Below are 12,648 nucleotides of genomic sequence, written 5' to 3' on the forward strand. Positions count from 1 at the left end.
TCTCAATCACTAGGTCCAACACACGGACTGAAAAACGTTTTTGGAAACAGAGCTATTTGTAAACTCCACCGGAGTGCGAATGATGAGCAACATAGAAGTTTTAGGACCTCCTGAGTCCATCGGAACTGACAGATCTGCAAATGGTTGCTCCAAACTTAAGTTCCAACACCCGGGCAAAAAACGCAGGAACTGACACAGTGAGTCACAAATCCAATGAAATGATCCCAGATTCAAGAATGAAGGTGTTTCCAAGCTCCTGAAGTAATGTGGACACCAAAAGCAAGCAATAGTTGCCTCTACAAGTCAATACGGAGTCTCTGTCATCGAACGGAATAGGGAAAAGCTCAAAAAACGACTTTTTCTTTGAAAGCTCTTAATAGGCTCTCAAAACCACTTCGCAAAGCCAAAGTGACTTTTCCAAAGGTTCCTCCAAGGTCTCTGCACACTCAGATGCAAGTAAAGTCGCCTACAAAGATTCCCACAGAGCTTCTCCTTCCTCCCACAGAGCTGCTGAGCTTCCAAGCATTCACGCACGCTCAGCTAGATCACCCGGGCTCTGATACCAGTTGAGAGTGCTCTCAATGGAAGCAAGAATGGAAGAAGGAGAGAGAGAGACAGAGAGCCACACAAGTTTTGGTGGGTGCAGAACCACCCTAATCTTCTTTTTCATTCATTTATATATGTGTTTGAGTATTGTACATAACCGGGGTAAAGGCACATTGACCTTTAACCCCCACACAAACCCCTTTAAAGTTTTCATAAACCGCTCGAGAAAAAACATCCATCGATTATGAACGGTACCTGCTATAGCCACCTCATCAACTATGTGCACAAGCAAGTGGACTTGAGTTGTCATAATGCTTGAGGGAAAGTGCTTCTCAAGCAAGCATACAGCTTCGATGGATTCCACCCTAGCCTTCTCGATGCTCGATATAGAGATCTCTTTTTGAGATATCCACCTATTTCACATGTCCATGCATATGTAAGATATTTGAGATATCCACCTATTTCACATGTCCATTAAGAAAATACATAATGCGATTTGATAGTAAGCATACCTCACAATACCACAGATCTTGAATATAGCATTTCTAACATCTTCTTGTAAGCACCCTTTTATTGTAATTGGGAGGATGAACTATTAAAGCAACAATGAAGTCATGTCAACAATATAACATAATAATAATTACACAAATGCATCACTATTATCGGTACACTAATTCTACTTAGAATACCTGTAAGACCTTGTGCCAATCATGGGACTTGAGGCCACTAAGCTCATTGTCCTTTGAAAATGCTCCTTTCAAGCAACGCATGTACCCTATCGGTGTTTGAAAAGAGGCAATGTCTGCCTTGACCGCTACCTCCTCCCTCGTAGAGAGGATCCGCGTTGCTTTCGGGAGGACAACTTTTTTTGAAGCATGCACTTGGGGCCACAAACGAGACATCCTATTCATAGCACGCAAGTCTTCTCGCACTCCTCTCGAGTCCTTGGAACCAACCAAGTGTGCCCAAATAGTAGCCCCCACATTCTTGAAGATATGCATGGGATCCAAGAGATGATTGATTTGTAACTAACCCCAATAAGGAAGCTCGTGAAAGATCGATAGCCTCTTCATACCAAGAGGAGGTTCCTCTCCATTCGCGCTCCAAGCTTGAATCCAATCACTTGCCTTCAAATATGATGGTGGTGGATCAAGCTGACCTCCACGTGCGAGATGGTTGAGCAGAAGGTATCGAGCATGACCTTCATAAACATTTTTCCTCATATGTTTGGAGTAGCATGCAAGCAATTTCAGAGCCGGTCCACAAACAGGACAAGCATGGTACCCACTTGTAACAAGTCCTGCACACGTGCATGAATATGTTAGTACAAGACATGCGTGCAAAAGAGAGTAAAAAAAGCATAATCCCTCATTGTACATGTAAAGACATAACCACGTACCTATGCACTCTCCATATCCTGGGTAGTCATGCATGGTCCACATCAAGATACCCTTGACCAAAATATCATTGGTATGTCTAGGAGCTCTGGAAATATCAAAGACCTGCACTCCTCTCCATAATATCTGTAACTCCTCTATCAAAGGTGCCATGTACATGTCCATGTTTTTGGCCTTGTACTTTCCTGGCACAAGTAGTGCAAGCATGAGGTGTCCCTTTTTTATTGTTAGCCATGGTGGGATATTGTAATTCACCACGACTATGGGCCATGTCGACCAAGATGTCGAGCGTAACTCGAAAGGATTCACGCCGTCCATGGCTAGCCCAAGATGTAAGTTGCGTGGCTCCCTTGCAAAGTCCGGCCACTAATTATCTATGTGCTTCCAAGCTGCACAATCTGCGGGAATCCTCAATGTGTGATCAATGGACCGATGAGATGCATGCCATGTCATCAACTCCGTTATGGATTTGCATTGAAACATGTGTTGTATTCTTGCAATGATGGGAAAGTGTCTTAAGACCTTTACCGATATCTGCTCACCCTGAAAGTCATCTCTATATCATTGTTCCCCACACTTTGGACAACTAGTCAAATCTCCATGTGCACGACGAAAGAGAATACAATCATTACGGCAAGCATGGATGGTATCATAATCCATACCCACCATTGTTAGCATCTTTTTCGCTTCATCTCTTGATGGGGGCATGGTATTTGGTGCAGGCAACATCTTCTGGAGCAACCTATGACAAAGACACTATCCAAATGATGATTCTCAAAACAAACAATATCCAAATAATGAGTCAAATTAATGCAAGGGCTAACCTCATTAAGGCCGAGACACTTGTATCCGACCACCCCCACCCCCCCCACCCATACTGTACTTGTAGATTCAAGATTGAGAGACAACACAACAAGACAAAGCACCCATAGACGTGCACACAGACGCGTTTCATGAACTAAATAAAAAACTTACGGGCGCGTCTATTTGCGCATCTAGAGACCCGCGTCTAATTGCGTGTCTATATATCAGACTTATGCGCATATAAACACGCACAAAGACGCATAAATAGACGCGCTTATAAACGCTTTTATAAACACACGTATAGACACAAGTCGAACAGACAGACGCGAATATAAACGCATTTTTATACGCACTGATAGACGCGCCCTTTTTTTTTTTTTTAATTTTACAGAATAGTGTGTATGTTGTGTATGCTATATAGTTACAAGAATCCCATATCCACATTCTGTCATTCAACTCTTACAGCCAACTGCATTTTAATTACAATTCCAAATAAAATATTACAACTCCAAAATGCAATAAAATTGAAAGCTCAAAAAGTGCTTGTATATACATATAGCACGAAGCTAAGCCACGTCATGTGGCTTCAAGTACAAAAAATAAGGAAGCTAAGCCATGTCATGTGGCTTCAAGTACAAAAAATAAGAGGAGTTTATATACAAGAGGCACGAAGCCAAGCCAGTGGCTTTAAGTACAAAAAATAATAGTAGCACTACTTCTACGACTAATCCTCGCTGCCTTCTACGCTCCCTTCTGCGCTCCCTTTTGCACCTCCTTCCTCGTCTTCCTCGTCGTCTTGTGCATGCACCTGTAAACAAGGGACAACATATATCAATGTATGAAAAATCAAATCTTTACTTATAATTTTGGCATTATTTAATTACTTTCAAATACCTAGGGGGCCTGTCCAGTAGCTCGGGTATACTGCTCCTCAGTAATCAACCCGTCATCATAGAAGTGTCTCCATGTATCTCCTCTGCAATGGTGGCGGTGGTAGGCTATCTCCACTGGAGTAGGGTATCTGCCCATGATCTCAAGCTGCATGACCGCGATACACTTTGTGGAGGGATTAGTACAAAGAAACAACCAACCTCCTAATAAACTACATAAGCAATATAATTTGAGATCGATACTTATAAATTGGGCCTCCCATGATTCAACACCCCCTCCTCCAAAATGCAAGCTTCCATATTCCTCCATCTGGATCCTCCGTGCCTCCATGTGCTGCAGACTGGGCTCCTCCCTCGCTGACTTCATTGCCTTCTTCCACTCACGCTTGTGAGCAGTGTGGGGCGGGCCCCTTGGAGGTTGACCTGCCTCAAGCCTAGCAAGCTCCGCTAGTGCCTGCCTCTTAAGGGAAGATCTTTTATTGCTAAGTATCGTAACAATCTTTGACTTCCCCCATTTATCTGTGAACTGGCGATTAGGGGGGTTAGGATACCTGGAGCGAACAATAGCGAGGGTCTCATCAGCCAACCTCTTTGGGTGGTCTTTATAGTGGATAAAGCAATCTTTGTAATTGTTAGCAATTACAGAGTGCATGAAGGCCATGATGTCCTTCCCCCGCGCATCCATCAAGATGCCTCCTGTCTGAGTGATGTCATAATAAATCGTACCATCACCCAGAGGCACGTCTAAATCATCTGAATCATCCTCCTCCTCACCCCACATGGCCCAAAGCACTGTGCCATGCATCCGCCACCGCTCTCCCTGCTACTACGCCTGCTACCCTGTCGTGTCGAGCTCGTAAGCTGGCCACTCGTAGCTGGGGACTGCACGGGACTACGCTGACCACTCGTAGCTAGAGAACCGAGTCTTGACAGCTGGGGAGTATGTCGACGGCTCGCCGAGATAGAAGGACCTCCTGACGGCATGGGGGAAGGGGCATAAGACTGGATGGCAGAAGGGACATAAGACGGCATGGGGGAAGGGGCATAAGATGGTACGGGGGAAGGGGCATAAGAAGGGGCATAAGACGGCTGTGCGGACTCCACTGGGGTGATCTCAGGCGGTGTGGGGTGGCTCGAAGTCTGTAGTGCCGACTCCTAGGGAGTGTTAAGGGTACCCGTCATATACCCGTATAACTCCGCAGGACTAGGAGGGTGCCCTAAAAGATTATATAAATCCTTCCAAATCGATTCCCGCGGATCAAGTGAGCTAGAAGCACTTCCTGGCCACATGTTGAACTGGAAAATAGGAAACAAATCTATTACTTTGGGAGCTGAGAAGAAAGGGAAAAAAAAAGAGGCCCTGTCTGAGCGCGTCTATAGACCCATCTGATCTGTGCGTCTATAGACACGTCTAACAGAGCGTTTAACAATTCAAGTAAAAGCGCGTCTAACAGTCCATCTAACAGTGCGTTTAAAAGCGTGTCTAACAGTCCATCTAATAGTCCGTCTAACAATCCATCTAACAGTGCATTTAAAAGCGCATCTAACAGTGCGTTTAAAAGTCTGTTTAACAAGGCATCTGTGTGAGCGTCTACAGACGCATATGTGTGTGTCTGTAACAAGCCAGATGCACGGATAGATGCGCCTGTAGATGTGCCCTCAGACGCGCCTATAGATGGGCTCCGACAGGCGAGAATACTAAAAAGTCGAAAAGGACGTTGCACCCGACAAAAGAATGTGTCGCTCATACCTAGATCTTGCGTTTCGTGGATGCGAGAAAGTACAAAACTGGAAAGAACAAGCAAGAACAACTTCAAAAGGACTTACTTGGAAAAAGGTATGGAAGGATCTTTCTTTTCCAAACTTGTTTCTTCTCCTTGTTCGTACTCCTCCTCTTCTTTAGGCTTGGAAGCAAGTGTAGGTACGGTCCCTTTCTCTTGAGTGAAAGCTTGGAACTGTGTATGGGAGGCTCTCTCTTAAGCTTTGAATCTGTGGAACTACTAATAAAGAAGGAAGGAAGCCGCTCGCGAAGTTTAAGTAATGAAAAGAAAAGCAAAGCGAGCGGCGCGCCGAAAAGCAGGTTTAAAAGCCACGTCTATGGTCACATCTATTAGCGCATCTATAGTCGCATCTGAATACACAGAGTAGATGCATCTATAGTCGCATCTATTAGCGCGTGTATAGGCGAGTTTAAATACATAGAGTAGACGCGTGTTTACACGTTCCGTTAGATGTGATGTTAGACGCGATTATAGATGCGGAGATAGACGCAACATAGAGTTTAAATTAAGCATTTGAAGAAGAGAAAATTTGGTGGGTTGTTTGTTTGTAGGAAGTCTCCATCTTCAACAAGTAGCTCCAGTGAGGATGAATCCCTCCATATCCACCATTGTGAAATGTGGTTGGAGCAAAAAATCAAATGTCTGTGTGATCGATGTCGAGGAAACATGTATCGTGCACGCAGGATTACGCTCAATCATATCTCAAAGTATGGAGAATGGGATGTGACCATAAATAGGGTAAGGGTTTGTAAGTTAAGGTTGATTGAGATACCTATGGGTGTTCATATGTTTGAGTTATGATCCCGTTTTAATTTGATACAGGATGCACTGCCACACCCGCACATGTTACCCTATGCCCGTCGTGAGGAGGCGAAGTGTCGGCGATATGAGGTGGGATCTTCAGGAGGGACCGTTACGGATGCATGGAGTGATGGTGATAGTAGCCCTCCACCATTACCTCATGAAGCCGTGGAGGAGGAGGTGTTTGATGATATGGTGCGGGATTTATATGTCCATCAAGGGAGGGATAATAGCATGGAGCAGGATGATCTTTTTACCGTAGCATCGACTCCACTATTTGAGGAGTGCACATTCTTTGTTCTACGTTCCTCCCTTGAGTTACTAAACTTGCAAACCATCTATGGATGGAGCAATGCAAGTTTGAATGCATTACTCAAGTAAGCTTTAAAGTAGATTTTGCAAACATGGTGAATTATGCGCGTGGGTCAATTACTCGAATGCTTTTCCTCATTTATGGTCTTCATGTGCAGGCTATTGTGTAAAATGCTTCCAAGGGAGAATAAATTACCGACCTCAAGAGATATGGCAAGGCAACATGTGACCTCTCTTGGAGGATTAGATTACAAGCGCATCCATGCATGTTTCAACGATTGCGTTTTGTTTCGTGGACTACATAAGGATGCAAGAGAGTGTCCTACTTGTGGAGAGGCAAGATATAGAGCAGATCTCAAAACCTTGGACATGCCTCGTAAGGTATTGCGACATTTTCCCATAATCCCTCGCATCCAACATATGTTCAAGTGCAAATCTATTACAGAGCTCATGTCATGGCATTCCTCCCATCGATCAACCGATGGCAAGTGGAGAACTCCCGCGGACTCTCCTGCGTGGAAGCATATTGAAGACACATGGCCAAGCTTCAAGGAAGAACCTAGGAGCTTGAGACTTGGATTGGGTATGGACGGTGTGAACCCATTTGGTCTCAAAAGCACGTCTTACAGTGTATGGCCAGTGGTATTGGTGAATTACAATCTTCCACCCTCTATGGCTATTAAGAAAGGACATGTCATGCTGTCCCTTCTAATTCCAGGGAAACATAAAGTCAAAAACCCTGATGTTTATTTGGAGCCTTTGATTGATGAGCTAGAGATACTTTGGAGAGGTATCGAGGTGCATGATGTGAGCAAGCCTCCCTCGTCACGAGACTTCAACTGCAAAGTAGTCTTGATGTGGACGATGCATGACTTCCCAGGCTATGGCGAGTGTTCAGGTAAGCATTGCATTTTTTAATTATGAATAGGCAGAGGACGTGGCATCCTAAACCCACCTTCCACTCTTAATTGCATCTATTGTTTCAGGTCTCACTACATCGGGTTACCATCCATGTCCTGTTTGTGGTCCTTTGCTAGTTGCCTCACGGGCAGATGCATTGAATAAGGTCATCTATGAGAATCACCATCGATTTCTCCCACCTGATCATCCTAGATATGTTGCCCCTTGGAATGAAGTCCTCCCACAATCACTCACCGCGGGAGATTGGATGAGAATTTGGGACGGTTCCACGACTCCTCCACCACTTGGCATGAGCCGGTAAGGATTTGTAACTATTGGCTGGAAGTAAAGATTGGCTATATTGGTTGAAAGTAAAGATTGCACACTAACACTTTATTTTGTTTAGATACTCCATCTTTTATCATTTACCATATTGGTCCCACCTCAAGATCAATCACCTGCTCGATCCCATGCATATCTTCAAGAATGTGGCATCTACCATTTGGGAGCATTTGAATGGGACACGAGATTCGACAGGCATAAGGGAGGATCTACGTACCACAGGGAGGATGCGTGAAGCTTGGCCTCAAGAGAGACCAAATGGGCATGTTTTTTTACCTCGTGCACCATGGATGTTATCAAAGCTAGAGATGGCAACGGTGAAGCGCGCTATTACTACAATTCATACTCCCACTGGATGCATGAGGTGTTTGAAGGGAGCCTTTACAAAGAGCAAGAAAAGAGGTGTAGAGCAATTATATGGCTTGAAATCTCATGATTGGCACAAGATGCTCCAAGTAAGTATTTTATATGCATAATATCTTTTTCCTTTTAAATTTGTGAGTGAATAGCTATAAGCAACTAATCAACACCTCCTCACGGGCTCGGGGGGGTCACTCATCATATGTAACCCTATCACATGAGTTCAACAGAAGGATTTTTTTTATTTCTAAAATTTACAGAAATAAATATACATAAGGGACTATTTAAAATAGTTTTGGAAAAAATTTACAGATTTGTATAGAAAAGGGGTACATTTTATTAATGAAATTTTTTACAGATAAGGGACTTTAAATATAGGCCTTGAACGCACGTGATATAGAGGGTTTATACATAGTGAACCCCCCGAGCTCACGGGTTCAGTTCATACTACCTACTAGCATTTCACGTAGTGCATCAAAGGACGTGAAAGATTGTATTTACAAGATGGCCGAGCTTGTGAGGTATGTGAGCTCAAAGGAAATAGATCCCACCATGCTTGAGAATGCTCGAGTTATGTCAGTGGAGGTGGTTTGTTTAGTGGAGGAGACATTTCCACGTTCTATTCTCACAATCCAACTACATCTCATAGTAAATTTGGTGGATGAGATTGCTATGTGCGGTACTATACATGCACGATGGTTGTTCTTCCTCGAGCGCTTCATGAAGACGTTGAAGGGCTTCGTGAGACAAAATGCAAGACCCGAAGGTAGCATGGCTGAGGGTTGGTTGGTACAAGAGTCACTTGTATATATTTCTGAGTTTCTTGTTGATGTGGATAGCTCTCTCCCACGACTATGGAGAGACGATGATGACCTAAGGATGACCTCTATTGTGCCTCAAGGAAAAGGATGCAACAAAGTAATAGACACGGAGTTGCGTAATAGTATCAACCTCTTTTGTGTGCTTAATAGTGATGTGATGAAAAGATGGGTGACAAGATACGAGGATGCAAAGGCAAGAAGACAAGAAGAAAGGGCCCTCTTTCGTACACACCACGGATCTCGTGTGCCATACCCTCAGCATCTAAGAGCACTTCCAAAGGATATTCATGTGGATTGGCTACTTGATGAAATGGAGAAAGCAGAGAAAGACGAGGGGATGCATATCACAATGAAAGAATGGGAGTATGCTAGGGGATGCATTGCACCTTGGTCTTGTATCTCCATTTTCAAGAATAAAGTGAGCCTGGATAAGGGGGGGGGGCCCGTCGAGCAAGGTCGGTATATAGAATGTTACGCATAAGTTAGGAGCTTTTTATAATTTAGATTGCTTATTTAATTGATTTTTTCTTGGTGTAGTGCACTATGTTCAATGCTATATGGTGTGAGGGCAAGCATTTTCGAACACAACGAATTGATGATAAGAGAAACACACAAGATTGCGGCGTCATTGCTAGCTTTGAGGGAGCCAATGGAGCCATGGATGATTATTGTGACATAATCCAAGATATCATTATGCTTGACTTTCGATGCTTCTTTGTGTATGTTTTGGATGTAAAGTGGTTTAAGGATGTGGTGGAAAGAGGCCCTAATGCAACAATCATACGCCATGCAAGTGGCTTTGTAACTATTGACTCCACAAAGTTTTGGCAAAGTAGGAAGGACACACTAGTACTACCGCAACAATGTGAACAGGTACTGTGCACATACATAAAAATACTCGCTTTTAAATATTTGATGCAAGAAAAGTAACATGATTGTATTTGTGTTTGAATTAGGTTGTCTATCAACCAATGGTGGATAATAATAGATGGTGGCATGTCATACCTATTATGCCACGTTCCAAAGTGATGTATAGTACATTTACTAATATGGAGCGTATGGAGGATGATCATGGCCATGGACGTGACGATGACCGTGACACAAGAGAGGAGGATGATCATGAGATAGGAGATATAGATATTGAGGCCGACATTACCCGTGAGGGCGAGCCTACCATTGGAGATGTTGATTTCGATGAGCACATGAGTGGCACAAGTAGTAGTGGGTTGAATGTATTTGTAGATCTAAACACTTGTTTGGATTTTGAAGTAGATAGTTTGGCAAGGGTTGATCTCATTGAGGATGAGATTGAACCGTAGCCCCACAATTCATATTGGCAAAACTATTTTACATATTGTCTCATTCTCCTCATTTCACTTAATTCTTGTATATGTGGGCTTGCAAAAAATTATGTGCTTTGGTAATCATGGGCAATGTTTGGAAAGCAATGATGTACACCAAAATCTCACTAATTTTTGTATTCTCTGGAGCACGTCTATTTACGCGTCTAAATGCGCGTCTGAGTCTCAGTGTAAATGCGCAAATAAATGCGCAAATAGATGCACTAATAAATGGGATGTTAGACGGGCCCGTATTTTCTCAGGTCAAACGTGCAAATAGACACGGTGATTTACGCGCAAATAAACGAGCGTTTAGCCGTGCCTATAGACGCGCCCGTAATTTCTCTACTAGAGCAACGCCTATAGACGCGCCCGCTATTTTGCGCGTCTACCAAGCGCATCTATAGTTGCTTTGTGTTGTTGTGCAAGCACGTAGTTTAGACATCCTAGCACCCTCGTACAATTGTGTTGATTGCAAGTCTCGCATTTTGACCTCAGACTCTGACATCACATGTACATGGGATGTAGTGCCCCTAAAAATGGAATCCATCATGTCGACCATACCCTCATCGTCATCTGAGAGACTATAGTCTTGTTGAAAGTGAGAAGGTATATGTGTACCCTCGTCACCCTCCTCATACTGTTTTAAGATTTTGTGTAAATATAAGATCTTCTATTTCCTGATATACAATAAGATTGCGAACTTAAATAGCTTTGACTTACCGATGATCCATCAACATGTGCAACACCAATGGTGGGTACTGGTTCCGGCTCCTCCCCATACATCCGCAAGTGGCACATGATAATACGACGTTGATGTTGTACTTCTCGCTTCCAATGAGTGCAATGATAGTATAACCTCTGCGTAAGCCACTTCGTGCTCCCGGGTGTTGGCGCATCATTGGATGAGCTTCCACTCGTCCCTTGCATCTACACTTATAAAATCACAACATAAGCATGAAGAGGAGATATTGAAAATTATAAAATAGCATGTTTGAGCTTCTCTTGAGGCCATATAAAAAAAGTGACAGTAAGCGTCGCTATATAGTGATGCTCTATTCCGTCGCTATATAGCGACGTTTTTAATTAAAAACGTCACTATATAGTGACGAATAAGCGTCGCTATATAGCGACGCTGTGAATTAAAACCCGAAACGCCAAAACGCGCGGCGTTTTGCTCAATCCATTCTCTAATCTCTCAAGTAAGCAACCCAAAATCTCCTCCCACCTATTTTCGACAACCTCCCATCTATTCCAAGCAACCTTCCACTCTATTTTCCACTCCTCACCCTTCTCCTACCTCTTGTACTCCCTCTCTATCCTTTTCCCTCTTTGGTTTCTTGAAAGAAAGTTCTTCAAGAGGTGAGTTTGTTTCAACAATGTAGGTTGTTTGTTTGTTAGCTTTAGTTTTGTGAGTGTTTCTTCTTGTATTGCTAAACCTGTAAACTAGTTTTCATGCTTGTTTTGAAAGGATTGAAACAAAAAATGAGATTTCAAGAAAGAAAGAAAACTCACCTCTTTTTTCTGTATTTCTCTTCCTTCTCTTTCTCCTTGTCTCCTCAATCTCCTCCTTTCCTTGTCTCCGCAATCTCCTCCCTTCAAGAAGTTGCTTTTGTAATCTCCTCCTTCCACTAACATCTTATTTGAAAATATGGGTTGTTTTCTGTCTTTGTAAGGCCAGTCCACTACACCGAGCAGGACATACTTTTTCAGGTAAGTGCTTCCTCTTTTTTCCATTTATTATTTTTGTTATTTGCATTGGCCTACAGCTAGCGCCTCTAGCGCAGTGATGGGCATAGGAACCCTCTCTTCCCCTCTCACTCTTTCCTTCTTCCCCCTTCTCTTATTCTCCTTTTTCCCCCTTCTCTTTTTTCCCTCCTCTCTTATTCTCTCTTTCCCCCTTCTCTCTTTCCCCCTCATCTCTTTTCCCTTCTCTCTTTCCTTTCCCTCTTATTCTCTATTTCCTTTCCCTCTTATTCTCTTATGCTTATGCTTCTCTCATTCCCCCTTCTCTCTTTCCCCCTTCTCTATTTCCCCCTTCTCTCATTCGCATAAGCTCATGGTCATGCTCATGCATGAGCATGAGCTTATGCATAAGCTCCTTCTCTTTTTCCGCATGAGCATAAGCATGAGCTTATGCTCATACATGAGCATGAGCTTATGCTTAAGTTTCCGCATAAGCTTATGCTTATGTGTGAGCTTATGCGAAAATAGAGACCGCATAAGCTTCTTCTCTTTTTCTGCATAAGCTCCTTCTCTTCTTCCGCATAAGCTCCTTCTTTTTTTCCGCATGAGCATAAGCATGAGCTTATGCTCATACATGGGCATGAGCTTATGCTTAAGTTTCCACATAA

The sequence above is a fragment of the Dipteris shenzhenensis genome, chromosome 16 (genome assembly GCF_047967505.1).
Source record: "Dipteris shenzhenensis isolate YYH24624 ecotype China chromosome 16, Dip_SZ_1.0, whole genome shotgun sequence".
In the NCBI taxonomy this organism is placed as follows: Eukaryota; Viridiplantae; Streptophyta; class Polypodiopsida; order Gleicheniales; family Dipteridaceae; genus Dipteris; species Dipteris shenzhenensis.